Source organism: Myotis myotis, unplaced genomic scaffold (genome assembly GCF_014108235.1).
Source record: "Myotis myotis isolate mMyoMyo1 unplaced genomic scaffold, mMyoMyo1.p scaffold_m19_p_17, whole genome shotgun sequence".
NCBI classification, from domain to species: domain Eukaryota; kingdom Metazoa; phylum Chordata; class Mammalia; order Chiroptera; family Vespertilionidae; genus Myotis; species Myotis myotis.
In genome coordinates, this window is record NW_023416321.1 from 28,277,093 (window position 1) to 28,295,232 (window position 18,140).

The 18,140-nt window shown below is 44.8% G+C and overlaps 1 protein-coding gene and 1 pseudogene across 1 annotated transcript in view; both read left to right on the forward strand.

The window, feature by feature from the left end:
* The window catches only part of CA10 (carbonic anhydrase 10), a 373,963-nt gene that overhangs the window by 217,493 nt on the left and 138,330 nt on the right, over positions 1–18,140 (forward strand). The gene's annotated exons all lie outside the window — the stretch shown is intronic.
* LOC118671335 lies at positions 9,249–9,958 on the forward strand (annotated as a pseudogene).

Genomic DNA, 18,140 nt, shown 5'->3' on the forward strand with positions numbered 1-18,140 from the left:
ATGAACCAGAAGGTCACAGTTCAATTCCAGGTCAGGGCACATGCACAGCTCACTCCCCAGTAGGGGGCATGCAGGAGGCAGCCCATCAATGACTCTCTCTCATCGATGTTTTTCTCTCTCTCTCCCTCTTCCTTCCTCTCTCTGAAATCAAATAAAAACATTTTTTAAAAGCAACAATAATAATAAATCATGCCACAGCTCAGTGGCTTAACACAATGAATATTGATTATCACACAGTTTCTGTGGGTCAGACATTTGGCCAGTTGTCACCATGGGGGCCTCCCTATAGGCTGTTGCATATCTTCATGACATGGCAGCTAACTTCCCCTAGAGTGAGAGATCCCAAGCAAGAATGAGCCAAGAGGAAGCTGTAGTGCCTTTTATAACATAGTCTCTAAAGTCATCCCAATCTGGTCTTCTAGAGCTGCCATAACAAAGTACCACAAATTGGGTGCCTAAAACTATAGAAAAGTATTCTCATACTCCTGGAGGTGAAAAGGTCAAAGTCAAGGTGTCATCAGGGCCTGAAGACTCTAGGAGAGGACTCCTTCCTTGCCTCTTCCCAGCTTTTGGTAGCTGCCAGCAACCCTTGGCATGCCTTGGCTTACAGATGCACCACTCCAGGCTCTGCCTCCATCTGAACACAGCTATCTTCCCCGTTTTCTTAGGACACCAGTCATTGCATTAGGACCCACCCTAATCCACAATTACCTTACCTTAACTAATTGTATCTGCAGAGTTCCCATTTCCAAATAAGGTCAGGTTCTGAGGTTCTTGGTGGACATGAATTTTCTCTTTAGAGGAAGATATATTCCATCCAGTACACCCATTATCACTTCTGTTTTATTTACTTGTTAGAAGCATGTCCACCCACACTCAAGAAGAGATGAATTAGGCTTTGTCTTTTGAAGAGAGGAGCACTCAGAAATGTGTGGACATATTTTAACACCACCACAAGGACCACGCTGTGCTTCCCTACCATATGCTTTCTGCTGTGCACTTCCAGTCTCATATGCGATCATGTGGTCCAGTGAAAAGAGAACATTTACAGAAGTTCCGTCTTATTTAACATCAGAGATACCTGGCCATTTCCGTGAATTCTCCTAAAGTGGGGACCAAATTTCTTTTAAAATATTTTGGCTTAGATTTTATTATGAAAATAAGTGAGGCTTACTGAAATTTGAAGAATATAGGTTTTAAATATGACTGCACTAATTCTTAAATGAAGAATGAATTGTGTTTTGCGCCATTCCCGCCCCCACCCCCACCCCCTGGTTTAATTTTTCCAACAAAATCACATGATTTCAGAGCATACCTCACATTTAGTTTGACTTTTAAGCATAATAATGAAGAGGGTTATTTTTGCCAAATTCAGGGGTTTTTATCAATATTCCTTGAGACCTTTGGTATGCATGGCATTTCTTCTGTAATGCCTAAAGCGAAATCCATAAGGATTTCTTCTCCCTCAAATAGCCTAGTTATGTTTCTGCCACATCATCGTCTATACAGTAGGTCCTCGGGTTACATCAGAGATCCATTCCTATGGCGGGACGTAACGCGATTTTCACCGTAAGTCGGAACCCACCTACATAAGCACCTACATCACTCACATGGAGCACATACACAGCAATAATGAAGTGAAACAGTAAAAAAAATTTAAAAGAAAGATAACAATTCCTGACCTTTATTGGGGCAAATAAATAATAAAAAACATAAAGCACATATGTACATATGTCAAAATGATGGAACTTTTTAAAAATAAATAAATAAATGGGAGATGGCGATGTAACCATAAAACTACATATGTCGAGTCCGATGTAACCAAGGACTGTCTGTAATAATAAAAGGGTAATATGGTAATTAGACTGGACAGCCTAAAGAACTTCTGGACATCCGGACATCCTTTATGACAAAGTCGATGCCCGTGGGAAGCCAGCTGGGTCCCGGGTGTCGGAGGGAAGCCGGTGCTGGTAGCTGGGGTAAGGAAGGCCTACTCTAGCATGAATTTTCGTGCATTGGGCCTCTAGTTTACCAATAATTCTGCATGTGATTCAGTAGTTTTTCAACAGCTCTTTTTTTAAAAAAGTTCGTAAAATCTTCCATTTTTTGGAAAATTTAAAAATTTATTTTATAATCAACTTACAAAGTATATTTATAAGACTGCATTTTACAAGAATCCACTAGAGATTTGCAATGATGTTGACAAAGATGCTAGCATTAAGTGGGGCCTGATTTTGAATGGGGACTGATTTTTCTAAGTGGTCAATTCAGTAATGAGTATGTTGGTACAATTGGGAATTCACTTCTCTCTCAAACCTGGCCACTCTGTGGAGACTTCAGTCATGAAAACCCAGATAATCAGGGCTCTCTGACTTTTTCATTTTTCTACAACCCTACCCCCATCCTGCTAAAGATACCATTGAGATCTTTTCATCTTTTTTAAAGCAGCACTGTAAAAAGTTAAATAACATTGGTAGAATCACTTCAGTGTATTGAGTAGGGAAAGGATGATGTATACAGCTGAAGAATGTTTCTAGGCCTGAGTTGCAACAGGAACTTTTTTATTGAAGATGGACCCACATGTCTCTGATAATGAGGACAAAGGATGGTGCCTTGGCTCCTAAGAGACTTCATATGGGAAGGAAGTAAGCCAGTGTTGCATGATTCTCATTTAACCTCCCCTGGAGCACAAATCTGGAATTTGTCCCTTAAAAGACCCTTCCAAAAAAGGGTGGGGGGACATCTATAACACTCCCAACAATAAAGATTTAAAATAAAAAATAAAAACAAAGGCAACACAATAAGATGGCACTTCAAACCCATTAGGATGACTGCTATCCAGAAAAATGGAAAATAATAAGTGTTGGAAAGACAGGGAAAAATTGACACCCTCCTGCCTGGCTGGTGGGAATGTAAAAATGATGCAGCCACTGTGGAAAAGTTTGGTGGGTTCTCAAAATAATTAAACATAAAATTACCATATGATCCAGTCATTCCATTCCTAGGTATATATCCAAAATAATTGAAAGCAGGTGTTCAAACAAAAACCTATACACAGTATCTATAGTTAACAATAATGTATTGTACACTTAACATGTATTAAGAGGATAGATCTCATGTCAAGGGTCCTTACCATAATAAAATATTTTAAACCTACAAATCTATAATAATAAAAGCATAATATGCTAATTAGACCAGACGTCCTTCCAGACAACCTTCCAGACGAAGCTGGGGCTGCAAGGGAAGCCTGGGTCCCAGGTGCCAGAGGTGAGCTGGTGCCGGCAACCGGGGGAAGGAAGGCCTACTCTTGCACAAATTTCGTGCATCGAGCCTCTAGTATAAAAGTCCCTTCCAGATGAAGTCTTGAACCAGTGTTGAAGGCAATTGGAGTGACTAAATAAATAAGAGTCTGTCTTGTCTTGCAAATGCAATAGGTTAGTCAAAGGCTCTGTGGTTAGAGGGTTATCAGTTAGTGAAGTTTCCTGAGCCCAGTGTTAGGGGCCCACACACATCATAACCTGTCCACCTCACTTTAAGTGAATGACTCCTTCCCATAGCAACTCACTCTACTCGCAATCTGTCCACTAGAAATGTGCTAAATACTCAGAGTTTACCCAATGACTTCAGGGAACAGACTGCTGCTACAGATGTCTCCATGGTTTCTTTCTTCTGCAGCTGGTCTTATACCTTCACTTTTCTCTGGGTGAATTTGGCTGCCCACCTCAGTATTCCCATCAGTCCCAGCTTCAGTGCAAAAACGATGAGTATTCAGCAGTGGGTACAGTCATAGTACTTACTCTTTGTATGTAACTTAACAAAGCTGTGTATAAGCATTCCTCAGCTTAATCTCTGGAGATAACCCATTGGCACCCCCCACTCTGCTCATTTTTCTGCAACAGAAATGCATTTTTGTTTGTCTCCCATAGGTTTGTGTGTAAAATCAGAAAGCCAGTCGAAGACAGGGTTTTGGGTTATAGGGTTTCAAATGCTGTTATTCTTCTCAGACTGAATGCTTAAATTTTAATTACTTATTGATTTATTGATGTAATTTTTACTAAAAACAAAAATGGTTTCAGATGCATGAAAAATAAGTGATTAGCTCTCTTTGTAAGTGCGTATGTGAGAGTTTCAAGCCGATGGTGCCGTATCTTTTACAGGGATGTGTTTCCAACAAGGAAATCTAGGAGCCGCTCACCAACCCTTCAAAACCACACATAGCGCAGACAGTGACTGTCATCTCTGACACTGCACACACTCCGAGAGTAGCACAGAGTTATGTGATGTGGCAGGACTCAGTCACGCCAGTCATGTCTAATGACTGCACGGAGATGTTTTGATATTTCTGCAGCTGCTAGCCCATGGGCAGCCAGCTCTTGAAATCTCCAGATTTTCTGTATAACTGTGTCACTCCAGCCGTAACCAAAGTTCCTTTCCCAGAAACTGTCCTCTTTCTGAGCCTGGTCCTATTGTACAAGTAATAGCATGCTTTGTTTTCATTCTGGTTCTTTCTCTTTGAAAATAAAAAGTCTTATATGCAGGGAGTGGCGGTAGCAGGCTCTGTTGACTGCTCATGTAAAATCTGCTCTCTGCCTCTTCGATGATGCAGCACTGAATTTATTCACGTAGCCTCTCTCGGGAACCAGTGGGGCGAGTCCTAAGGAGTGTAAGCCCACCATGGTCATCTCCCACCCCTTAAAGGTGACTGGCTTAGAGCCAGACACATGGCCCTATTCAGGCCAGTGAGATGAGAAATTCTTAGGGCACTGAAGGGAAATGTTCCCTTGCTGCTAAAAAGGGGCAGTCCCTTCTCTTTCCCTAGTCACGGGCATCCCTGCCTGTGATGTCTGGAACTGCTGATGAAGGAAAACCCCACAAAGGAAGGTAGGGTGACAGTGAAGTGGGGTCAGAGCCCTGCTGTACCCTGCCTGGAGCCTTGCCCACCCATGGACAGCTTGCGCTGTGAGATAACAAATCTCCTTACGTTTAAGCTGGTCGAGTCCAGGTTTTCTGTTACTTGCTGCCAAAGTGTTTTGACATAGTAGCCAAAATAATAAATCGACCCATGCTGTGTCCTTTGCTTGGAGGGAGCTTCTGCCCTTACTTACCTGGTGATTTTCAAGACTAGCCAAGGCGCCCACTCTTCACAGTGGAATGAACCACAGCCTCATCCAATTCCCTACAAAACCTTGTATACACATCCTGCTCTTTAGCCTCTTTACGTGGGCTTCTTTGTGGATGAGTGTTCTCACACTCACATTAGAAGTTCCCCTCCAGAGGAGCCAGATCTGCACAAGAAGCAGTACCAGGGGCACCGTTCAGTAAAGTGTTTACCAGCAGAGAAGGTACATTCTTGTGCACATTGGTGGCTTAGAAAATAGGCAGCCAGACTTAGAGACAGTAACAGCCACGTGGGTATGTGGGAGGCCATGAAACCCGAAAGGGGGCCGTGAAATACAACTGTTGGTATATATATAGAGGTAGGCAAAGGCACGTTTCTTGGTTGTTTGTATGGAAAACGACCTGCAGGTGGGTCGTTGGTTAAATTACCAGCCACCATTACCTAAAAGATACATCATAAGTAAGGAGATGAAAGAATAATAATAATAAAGATAAGAAGACAAAAAATACCAATAAATAATACTATATATATATAGCTAATATGCAAAGTGTCCCCTCAGGAGTTTGACTGGGAGACCGGGAGTTTGATTGATCGCTACGATGTGTGCTGACCACCAGGGGTTGGCAGCAGTGGGGTGCTGAGGGAGCGAGGGAAGGAGGAGGTGGGGAGGCGGGGAACCTGATGGGTCAGGATTGCTGGCCAGGCCTAGGGACCCCATCCATGCACAAATTTTGTGCACCGGGCCTCTAGTCATTAATAACTAAATAATAATAGAAGAATAAACTCTGTGTTTCTCATACTCACAACTGTAAGCCTACTTTTACCCACACGGATAAGTCACATGGAGGGTAAATATAAATGACACGTGACTGAAGACTTGGTGCTGGGGTGGGAGGGTGAAGCCTTGGCTTAGGCAGCTCCAGGAAAAGGGGAGGGAGAAACCAAGAGCATGTCCTTCCTGAGGGCAGCCAAGGGCTCTCTGTGTTACATAGAACCTGGTCCCCTCCAGGTGAGCAGGAGCCTGGCCGCTGAGGGTGAAGGCCATTACCATCTGTCTCTACTGCTCTCACTGAGGCCTTCCAATATGACTTCAGCTCTGCTTCCAAGCAGCCACATGTGTCTCGTGAAGTGGGCCCAGCCCTGTTTTGCATTCTGTTTCTTGACATAAACTGTGAGTTCATTCTCCCCAAGGCCTGCCTCTGCTGCTGCTTTGGTTTCGGTGTTGATCTGTGTTGTTTAAGGAATCTGGAGTAATCGCCATACATTTTTGCACTGTGGTACTGATGTTTTGCCTCCTTGCACAAAAACTCCTGCCTTGTCCCGACTGTGGTCTGTTCCTGTTGACGATGCCTTTGTAAGGTCTTTCCTATTGGTAGTTTCCTCTACTTGTATGATCTCCAGGAACTCCGACACAGCAGGTCCCAAACTAAAGTCATCCTCCTGTCTTCAGGTGTAGAATTACTCTCCAACTCAAAAACACAGGAAAGAGCTCTAATTTATTCCTCCCTTTATCTGTCATCTACTAGCTCATTATTTGTTTTTATTATTATAACCACAAGGAATTATTTTATTTATATTTATGTAAATACTAGAGGCCTGTTGCATGAAGAGATTTGTGCAATAGGCCTTCCCTTCCCTTGGCTGCTGGCACCAGTTTTCCTCTGGCAGCCGGGACCCAGGGCTTCGCTCTGGCTGGGCTCTGGCCAGAAACCCCTCCCCCCCCCACCAGCCGTCAGGCTTCACGGCTCCGCTGATCCCGGGGCAGCCTCACAGCTCTGCTGATCCTGGGGGCATGAGGCCTCGCGGCTCTGCTGATCCCGGGGCCGTGAGGCCTCGTGGCTCCGCTGATCCCGGGCGCGTGAGGCCTCGCTGCTCAGCCGGCTTTGGGTAAATCTAGCTTCTCTCCACCGCTTGGAGCCTATGTATGCAAATTAACCACCATCTTTGTTGGCGGTTAATTTGCATATCATCCTGATTAGCCAATGGGAAGCATAGTGAAGGTACGGTCAATTACCCTTTTTGTCTTTTATTAGATAGGATATACATATAAATAGAGAGATATAGAGAGATAGATAAATAAGATTGGGTTCACAGTTCAAGTTGGGACAGAGATGCCCAAATAATGTGATCACAAGAGTTGTATCCTGCCTTTTGGCCCATATCAGCTACCCAGTTAATGTCAAATCACTCATTTTGCCCAGAAAGGCAGAGAGCATGTAAGAGCATGAGCTTTGGAATGAAGAGGACTGGAGGGAGGGGGCTAGGGGTAGGGGTGGTGGTGAAAGCCTGCCTGTGTGGTCTTGAACTAAAGAAACAGTCAACCCTTCGTGGGTTCTATGTTGAACCCTGTCCTGCTAGTTAGTGCCTTCCCAGCCTCACCAGTGAGGTGGGTGCTGTCGTTCGCCCGATTACGGGTGGAAACCCTGAGGCTTGCCACAATTTGTCCAAGGCCACACGGTTAAGTAATGGACCCCAGATCCATCTCTGCCGGATGCCAAAGCTGCTGGTTATCCCCTAGGTCCCAAGTTGGTATCTGTAAAGGAGGCCAGTGCTTACTTTCTGGGGTCAGTGTGAGGAATAAGTTACCCAGTAGAGGCCAGTCCCCTCCCACCTCGTCTGACCAGAACACTTCATCTACATGTTAAGGACCCCACTGCTCATCCAGTGCTTGTGTTGCTAATTCCCAGAATTGATTTGCATGTGGATTCCTCTATCAGAGTTGTATTTGTATACATTTTTTCAAAGTTTTCTGAGTTTCAGTCTTCCTTTCCATTTAGGCCCTTGGTTGTTTTCTTTTTTTTTTTTTTTTTTTACTTTCTCTCATTTTCTTTTATTGTCTAAAGTTTTACATATGTCTCCTTTTTCCCCAATTGACCTCCCCCTCCCTCCCCCCACCCCCGCCCCAGCCATTCACACCCCGGGCAAGCTCCCACTGCCCCAGTGTCTGTGTCCATTGATTATGCTAATATGCATGCATACAGGTCCTTTGGTTGCTCTCTAACTCCCCCTCCCCTACCATTTGTCTTTAGATCAATCTATTCTTGCTCATCAAACTTGCTCATCAAATTATGTTGATCATCATATCCCACATATGAGTGAGATCATGTGATATTTATCTTTCTCCGACTGGCTTATTTCGCTTAGCATAATGTTCTCCAGTTCCATCCATGTTGTTGCAAATGTTAAAAGTTCTTTCTTTTTTATAGTAGCATAGTATTCCATTGTGTAGATGTACCACAGTTTTTTAATCCACTCATCTGCTGATGGGCACTTAGGCTGCTTCCAAATCTTAGCTATTGTAAATTGCGCTGCTATGAACATAGGGGTGCATATATCCTTTCTGATTGGTATTTCTACTTTCTTGGGATATATTCCTAGCAGTGGGATCACTGGGTCAAATGCGAGTTCCATTTTTAGTTTTTTGAGGAAACTCCATACTGTTCTCCACAGTGGCTGCACTAGTCTGCATTCCCACCAGGAGTGCAGGAGGGTTCCATTTTCTCCACATCCTCTCCAGCACTTGTTGTTTGTTGATTTGGCCCTTGGTTTTCTTTAGTTACCGAATAGCAGACCAGCCTCTTTCTGCCTATCTGCTAAGTTCCTCCAGGACCCTGTCCTTCCTTTCATACCTAGTCATCAGTTAGTGCTTGGACCAGCCTGGGGACTGACCTAATATCTGATGAGCCATCCCATGCCTTTCTTTCACATCACTGAAATGTCTCCTTACCACTTCTGTCAGGTAGAGCCTTTTGTCCACAGAGCTCTGTGCATGGGAGGAAAGCACTGAGTATATGTAAAGCCCGTTGCTTGTTGCTTCTTTTAGTCAGTAGTGATCCAGGCGCCTGTGCTCTGTGCGCCCCGCCCCCTCCCCAGAGGGTAACTGTCACCTGCGCTAGCTCCTCCCTGGCGGCCACTGGCTCCAGCCCCCACTGAGCATTGATTGGGTGAGGCGCTTGGCTCCTTCTGAATGGTGGAGAGTCACTGAGAGTCACTGGGGGCAAAGGGGCCAGTGAGGCCATTCTCCTGCATTGTGGGAGGAGTAGGCAGAGTCCAGGCACCAGAGGGGCTTTTGGAGACTTGGAAGCGAGCATTCATCTGCACCTGAACTTGAGACCGGGTGGAGCCTGTCATGGCGCTGCTCTGTGGGCCAAGACGGTGCAGGGTGCTCCTCGCCCTGCTGGCATCTCTGCTCCTCTTTGGGGCCAAGGCGGCCAATGGAGAGCGCGACATCCACGACTTTTGCCCAGTTCCAAAGGTGATGGGGAGATGCCTGGCCTCCCTCCACAGGTGGTGGGACAATGCCACCTGCCGATCCTGCCAGCAGTTTGTATATGGAGGCTGCGGAAGGAGCGGCAATAACTACCTGACCAAGGAGAAGTGTCTGCAGAAGTGTGCTCATATCCCAGGGCACGCCATGGACAACGCGGCCACCAGCAGCAACCTGGCAGATTCCTCTGGCCCAAGTATCCCCAGAAGGGAGGGTTTTGATGGCCCCTCCAGCGATATTTTCAACTACGAAGAATACTGCGCTGCCAAGGTGGCCACCGGGTCTTGCCCCACATCCTTCCCACGCTGGTACTTTGATGCCAAGAACAACTCCTGTGATCGATGTATCTATGGAGGGTGCCGGGGCAAGAAAAACAACTACCTCTGGAGGAGGCTTGCCTGAGCCGCTGCCTTGGCCAGTGGTCCTACCCGGCCCGGCCCCCACAGCATCGTCAAGGACCTGTCGGAGCTGATAGAGGTGATCCTCACCCTCTTGGTGGGTTATGGGCTGCTCTACCTGGTCGTGATGGGGTGGACGCAGTTGGACCTCGCTGTCAGCTCCATGGACGATGAGGACCCCCTCTTGATAAAGAGAACCTGGGGAGGGAGTGGAGAGACAGCTGCAGAAAGCCCAAATGGTGTTTAAAATAGATTGATTTATGTTGTTGCGATCATTAGGGCTTTCGCTCTGTTTGTTACCAGCAGTTAAGAAGGCTGCTTCCTGGGTCCCCCAGGCAGGTTCGCTTTGGAAACCCTCCCCAAGAAGGGTTCGGGTTCATGTTGGGATGGCCTGGCCCCAGGCCAGAGTGAGTGCCCCTTTGATTTCTTTCCTCCAGGTACAGTTTCCTTTATTTATGGTGAAACTTTCCCCCTTCTTTCCTATCACAAAAGTGATGCTTTAATCGTTTTCTTTGTTTTGTACATAAGCAGAAACAGAAGTTTGTGGGGTTTTTAGTTAGAATTCTGAAAGGAAGAGAGTAAAGTTTAGACGTTTAATAAAAAGGGTGTCCCCTTTTAAAATTTAACAGAACAAAAACAATGAATGCATAAGTAACCAAGGACTGTGAATCCCTGATTTCATACATTGTGTCTTCCTCCAACAAACGGTTTTTGAATGCCTGCTGTTGTGCCAGGCACTGTGTTGGGTATCAAGGTTCCAAATGTTAATATAAAAAGAGTTCTGCCTTTAGAAAGCACACAATTTAGTAGGGGCTGAAAAAATCAAGACATGAAAACAAGATAACTTTATTATTCATAGAGGTCTATACAGGGCACAATAGTTATGGATGGGCAAGAGGGATCCTGTCTTTGATGGGGAAAGTGGAGAAGGGCCAGGCAGGAGCAGGGCCACAGAAGGTGCCAGAGAGCTCGTCCATAGACTGGCTTGAGCAGAATTGTGTTTTCCAACCATCTTCTGTCTGAGAAGTACAGGGTGTGTCTGTAGAAATGTTCTCTGTCTAAAGATAGGGGGTGACTTGCTCTGTTACGGAATGCTTCATTGAATTTCCATGAAAGTTTTGATGATGCATCAAGTCATTCCAGAAAGTTATTGTCAGTCTTTAAAGAAAATAAGAAACAAGGCTCTTTCTCTCTGAGCAATAAATGCATTCAGCTCCTCCTGGCAATTAAGCAGCCCCATCCCCTGTCACTGAGTTAGTGCACAAGCCACTTGGTGGCAGTTCTCAGGAGTTCTGAAGCAACAGATTACTAACACCCACATTTCCATGGGGGTTTGGAGGCAAGTGGGAGTTGATTTAAGAAGTACTGGTTCTACCAAGATCTTTCCTAAAATAGAATAAATCAGCCAGTACATCAAGAATGTGTATCCAAAAGGCCTAGACTACAATTGAGATGCAGGCAAGACAATTTGGTGAGAAAATGCCCAAATTCAGATCCCAGAAGCCCTGATTCTAGCCTTTCATTAACTTAGAAGACTTGGAGGTTTATCAACTATCTCTCTGGGGCTTAGAATTTTAAAATCTGTGAATAACTATTTGTAAAATGAATGAATGAATGAGTGAGTGAATGGATGTAAGATGAAGATGGTAATACCTGCAGCAGCTACTTCATACACGTTTTAAGCACAGTGATTCATTCTATTTTGATAAGATAAGATGCTTCAAGAAACTTGCATTTCAATTTTTAAGTCAGTGGTGGTAAATATCTCTTGAAGGGTTTCAGAGTCTGAGAATATACATATTCTTTAATCATCCAAATTAGTCCTTGACCAGGAGAGCAGAAATAATAACTTGAAGAGCAGGTGTTATATTGCATGTCTGTTAAATAATTAGCTGGCTAGGATCTCCAAAAATCTAGCCTCCTATGGACTACACTCAAAAAAAAAAAAATTGGAAGTTGTAAACAATGGAAAGCCTTCAATAATAATGAAATAATGACAGTCTTAATCCTGTCTGTTAAAGTAATTGTGTTGGCTAATGCTTTCAGGGCAGCATTCTATAGTGGACAAAACTTACACATTGGAACAAAGACGCCTGACTTATATCAGTTGCATGACCTTAGGCAAAATATTTTAAAAGTCCAAATCACTGTCCAGCCCTCGTGGCTCATTGGTTGAGTGTCGACCTATGAACCAGGAGGTCATGGTTCAATTCCAGTCAAGGGCACATGCACAGGTTGCAAGCTTGATCCCCAGTAGGGGGCATGCAGGAGGCAGCCAACCAATGATTCTCTCTCATCATTGATGTTTCTATCTCTCTCTCCCTTTTCCTTCCTCTCTAAAATATATATATATATATATATATATATATATATATATTTCCAGTCAATGGTGAACTGGATCTAGCCTTTAATACTGAACATTATAGGATGTCATAATAAATAAATGAAATTTTACATATACATAGCATCTGCCCAATGTTTGTGTTCCTGTCCTCACTCCAGTTGACTTTATAGAGAAAGGTCCTCCCCATGTCAGGTGCTATGATAATGCTAAAAGAGGACACATATTTTCGAGAAACTCAACTTGCAAAGAAAAGTTTTACTAAGGTCTTCTCACCCTATTCTGCTTTCAATGATTCTTCCTTGAAGAATTTTCCTGAGGGCTTGGACCTCATACAGCTCTAACCTGAATCTTTTCACTGACTTTCTCCCTAAGTGTGTGTGTGTGTGTGTGTGTGTGTGTGTGTGTGTGTGAGAGAGAGAGAGAGAGAGAGAGAGAGAGAGAGAGAGAGAGAGAGAGAGAGAGAGAGAGAGGCATCTGACTTCAACCCAGAATTGTTTCATTTCTTTTTTTTTTTTAAGAGAGAGAGAGAGGCGTGGGGGCGGGGGGGAGAGGGAAACATCGATGTGAGAGGAACATTGATCAGCTGCCTCCTGCACACCCCCTGCAGGGGACCAGCTCACGGCAAGGCATGTGCCCTGACTGGGTATTAAACCTGCAATCTCTTGGTGCATGGGACAATGCCCTGAGCCACACTGGCCAGGGCTATGTTCCATTTCTTACGACATCATAAATGTGTTCACACAATATTTCACTTCCCACCTCTTCTCCCAGCCTCACATCCCCCTTCCTTCCTTCATTACCCGGGGTATTTTACTCCCTGGGGAACACCCTCCAATGGAAGGAACTAAATACACACAATGAGAATGAAAACATAGAACGGCTCCTCCTTCTCTCGCATACTCAAGTATCTTCACCTTTGGGGAGGATTTCCTGCACCTGTAACTCTCCCTGTCAATCCTCACCCCACAGGTTGTCTCACTGTTTTGTGTCCCCACACTTTCATACCATCCCGCACACATAATATACTATTATTTTTTGCATGAACATGTTCCTGATACAGTGGGAGATCCTTGACCATGGTGCCCACAGGCACTGCACATGATGAACGAACTGAACCAATGTGTTTTTCTCCATTCTGAGAGTTTCAGTACCTACTGGGAATGGGTACTCTGTTCTTGGCATCTGCAGGCTCGTGTGGAAAAGACCTGAGTCACTCATGTGGCATGTGCCCTGTCTTTGTGCTGCCTCAACTCTGCCCTTCAACCACCTGTCCATGTCGGTCTCCATCCTGTGAGCTCTGACTGCAAAGAAGGAACCCAAGGGACCCGACGTCTTTACAGCATCAGCTTTGCCCGTGTGCTAGATTCTGGTACCTTTTTCAAGGTGCTTATGCGTAGAGCATCTCACCGGATTTACGAAGGGGTTGTAAGATCTTGGGCAAACAGAAAGGCATTTTACCTTTATGGTATGTTTACCTTGGCAAGCAGGAATGACAAGGAGAGAAGGAAAGCCAACCTGCAGGCTAGAGAAAGGATGCCTTGCTTTTTGGCAACGCCAACAAAGTCTGTCGTGTTCCCGTTTGTTTGCTTCTCACATCCCTTTTAAGTCAATAACTGAAATATATGTGTTGAAAACTTGCATGAGAGTTGTGTTGATGGTGCCTGGGAATCTAAGTCTCTTACATCTTATTTCACCTTTTTCTTTTTTATGCCTCCTCCTCTTTTTCTTCCTCCTTGGGTTTGATCACCATCATTCTCAAAGCATCATGGCTTTGTATGTGCTCTTCCTCCCATCCCTCTTCTACCTGGATAATCCTGACCCTTGTAGCTCCAATGTCCCCTCTTACCTGCCTCACAGCCCTTCTCTATGCTCCAGTAGCATTCTGTCTTATACACCCTTATGCACTTAATGCTAGCACTGCCCATTCAGTTGGCTACGTGGCCGATTCCCCACCCAACTCCAAGGCAGGTATTATATGTTTGATATATTTTTATATAAAATTCATAAAGTACTTAGAGTACTGCCTGTAGGCAGTAAAACTCAGTAACTATTAGGAGTTATTGTTGTGGACAACCCCCTCCCCCTGTTACATTCCCTGGCGCCTAGGAGGTACAAAGTGAATGCTTATTTTATTGAATTGAAAGATAACGACAACAAAAGCACCTTCCTCAGGAACCTAATCACATCTTGCCTCGTGTTAGTGTGATTTCAGTGCTGGTCCTGGACTCCTGGTGTGGCAGAGGAGGGAGCCTGGGAGCAGGTTGGAAGGGGCAGGCCACAGTTCCACTTCTGAGGGGACCCGAGGTAAACCTTGACTCACAAAATAGATCATCAAAGGGAAGTGACCTCTCCTCTCGACCATGGAGTCCAAGGCACAGCCTCAACCCAGGTTCAACCTCGCCACCTTCTCTTCCAAGCACGCCTCTATGTCTCCAGCACGTTACTCCGGGTGACTGTTTTCTCTTCCCGGGGGAGGGGCTTAGACTCCACACAGGTTGGAGCTGACATCATCCCAGGAATAAACACCCCCTGAGAACCTCATGTCCAGCTGCTCGATGCTTATCTACAACTCTCTGGAGCCACTGCGGCACAAGACCACATTGTTTTTGCCACTGTGTTGAGACCTCTCTCACACTTTGCCTATAAAAGGATAGGGTATCAGAGGGGCGGGACCCATTTCCAGAGCAGAGCCTCACACTGTGTCCAGCCAACGTGGCCCCGGACGGCGCTCTGTGGCAGAGGAGGGAATGGGGGACTAGTCTTGCTAGTAAATTTCTGCTTGTGAATTTCCCCAATTGAAGCTTTTGCAGGACAGTGAGATGCCTGCCATTACCTTCTGTCCCCAACAACGACGACCTTTAATTTCCTGGAAAACCATATGAGATATGTTTCATCGGCCCCTTTTAGCAGTTGAGGAGTCTGGAGCTCAGCTAATTTAAAGTAACTTGCTCAGGGACTCACAGTAAGCAGAGAAGCAAGGATTCCAGGCCCAGCTTGTCTGACACCAAAGCCTTTGGGCCTTGACTACCTGCCTCGTGAGCAGCTACCCCTCCCCCCATGAGGATGGGAGATGATGTATGGCTACAGGAAAGGATGCTGCTCACAGCTTCTGGCCAGCCCATGGACATAGAGGCTGCTAGTCTCTCTGAACCTGCACTTGAAAAGGAAGTGACACATGCATGGCCCAACTGTATAATGATCATCTGGACAGCAAGCAGGATCCCTTTCTTCTGAATGATCGTTACTGCACCGATGGGGCTTTTCCGGAGCATGAGCAGAGCATCCGAGGAAGGACGCAGCTCCAGGAGGAGCATCTGTTCTCTTCCCCTTTTTCCATGAAAACCTGGAAAGTGCTACGTGCCATCTCACACTATGAAATCGAAGTCTGGGATCACCTCTCAGTCGTTCTCATGCATTCTATGCTGTGTTTCAAAGGGAAAGAGTGTGCATTGAAAAGATGTGTTCAGTCTGAAGCCTGCCTCTGAGCATCTGAGATCAATGTGGAGGCTGATTAAGCTGTGCTCTATAGATTTCTGCAGTCAAGTTCATCGAGGCACCCATTTCTCTTCCTCTAATGATGCCGAAGCCCAAGCTCTCCTCTGAAGTACTTTAACTTTCACTTGGCCACTGCGAGAAGACAGTGACTTAATGAACTGCAAACAGAAGAAGAAAGTTACATAAATCATCTTTGCATCCTTTTCTGTGGTCTTACCGTGGCTCTTCCTTCATCATTGTGGTGCCTCCAGTGGCTTCTCTGTGCTCGGCGGTGGAAATTGAATTAGAAACCACATTTTCGGCAATGTAGCACACCAATAAAAACATAAAATGATTAGGATAAATAACAAAGATAAATGACTGTTAGCATGGCACAATATTATTTTATCTTGTATTACAATAATGTTCTCCCAGCTGATTCTTGTTAGATCTTTTATTTATTTTATCTTTTTAGAATATTTAGAACATATATATATTTTTTCTAAACGTTTGAGGAGATATATATATATATATATATATATATATATATATTCCTCAAAAAGTGTATACACACTTAGAATAATTATAAAGGCAGTGTTTATTAAAATAAATTTCATTTTCAAAATTGAGTTAAGTGTATGTATATACACTTTAACAGTTGTTTAACAGCTGTTAAAGTGTATATACATTTTGGGGGGAAATGTATATACCACTATTTGTCAGGGCAGATTTTTACAAAGTCGACTTCCAGGAAGCAATGACTACCCGGCACTCTTATTTTATTCTCTGGCAGACAGTCCTGCCTTTGAAAATGATAAGATAATGAGTTTGAGGTTTCAACATAGCTCTGTGTCTTAAAAGTAGCATTGAAAATTAAAGTGACGTATTAATTAAAGATTAATCAAAAGTGCTAGACCTCTAGTGAATCCAGTGCTTTTTGCTTCGTTCTGAATGGCCCGATTTGAAAGAGTATTTCAGTTGAACTGGAATTTTAATCAGCTGGTTGAAAGTTGGGAGAACAAAAAAGAGAGGAAGAACAAGAAATAATCCTGAGGGTAAAGGCTTAACAACACATCAAAGGCTGTTGAAAACTAAGCTCTTACTCTGCGTCATGTTGGAGGGGAAGGATGTTGATAGGAGGAGGCCTGGGTGCCTTGGTTTCTCCTGCCCTCCAGGGTGTTGGCATCACTGGGATCCACCAGTGAGAATGGGCAGCCTGCTAATGCCAAAGTGGAGAGCTGGAAACCCAAAACACTTCATGGCACCTTCCGGTAGAAACGCTAATGGAGGGGAAGAGGAATCAAACCTGTTTGACTCCAGATTGCCTGAGTTCAGCAGCTCTCCCTGTGGGAGGGTAGATTGTTACCACCCCAGAACCTCCCCAGAGGCTGGTTGCTCTGCCACTATCGCTCACAAAATCTTGGATCTCAGAACGGAATCATCCAGCCTCTGTCCAGAGCACGCGTCATTGCTAGAGAAGACCCATACTGCTTGATTACCTCTAGCGGCAGGAAACTCACTTCTCACCGACGCCACGCATTCCACTGTTGTGTAGCTCACACTGCATCTTCTTCCTTCAGCTGTTCAAAACTTCTCTCCAGTGATAGGATCCTTGTTTTCCATCTCTGGAGCCTAAAAATGTAAGTGAGATGTAAGGTTGGTTGTCTCATGGTCATTGTCAGGAAGACTGTCTATCAATGCAGATTTTACAAATGTCCTTGGAAATGGAACCAGAATCTGCCAGGAAATGCTGTCCCTTGTGAAGTTGGAGTCATAATGGCAATGACTTCACTGGGCCGCTGAGAGAATGGGAATGCCAGCCTGCTAATGAAAGCATCTAGCACAGTGGTTCTCAACCTTCCTAATGCCGCGACCCTTTAATACAGTTCCTCGTGTTGTGGTGACTCCCAACCATAAAATAATTTTCCTTGCTACTTCATAACTGTAATTTTGCTACTGTTATGAATCGTAATGTAAATATCTGATATGCAGGATGTATTTTCATTGTTACAAATTGAACATAATTAAAGCATAGTGATGAATCACAAAAACAACATGTAATTATATATGTGTTTTCCGATGGTCTTAAGCGACTCCTGTGAAAGGGTCGTTCGACCCCCAAAGGGGTCGCGACCCCCAGGTTGAGAACTGCTGATCTAGCACAAGGCCTTGTACCCAGTAGGCACCTGATCAGTTGCTAGTTCTCTTCTCCTTCCGTCCTGTGTGGTCCTTCTGGGGTTGCACTGGTTTGCAATTGCATGTGTCTCCCTCATGACTCCTTTTCCTAAGTGTTATTAGCATCAAACATTTAAACAGAGCTCCTGGCTACTGCCTTTATTTGCATGGAGCTGATTTTGCAAGATGTCTCAAGAAGAATCCTTCGACCGACCGCCCCCCGCCCCCCCCCGAATATCAACCACCTCAGCACCTCACTGCTCTTCCCAGCCCAGCCCCTGACAGTCAGCCCCACACAAACAGAGCTGGAGTGTCTTGGGAGCAGAAATTGAGGCTTCAGCAATCATGTATATAACGAATGTG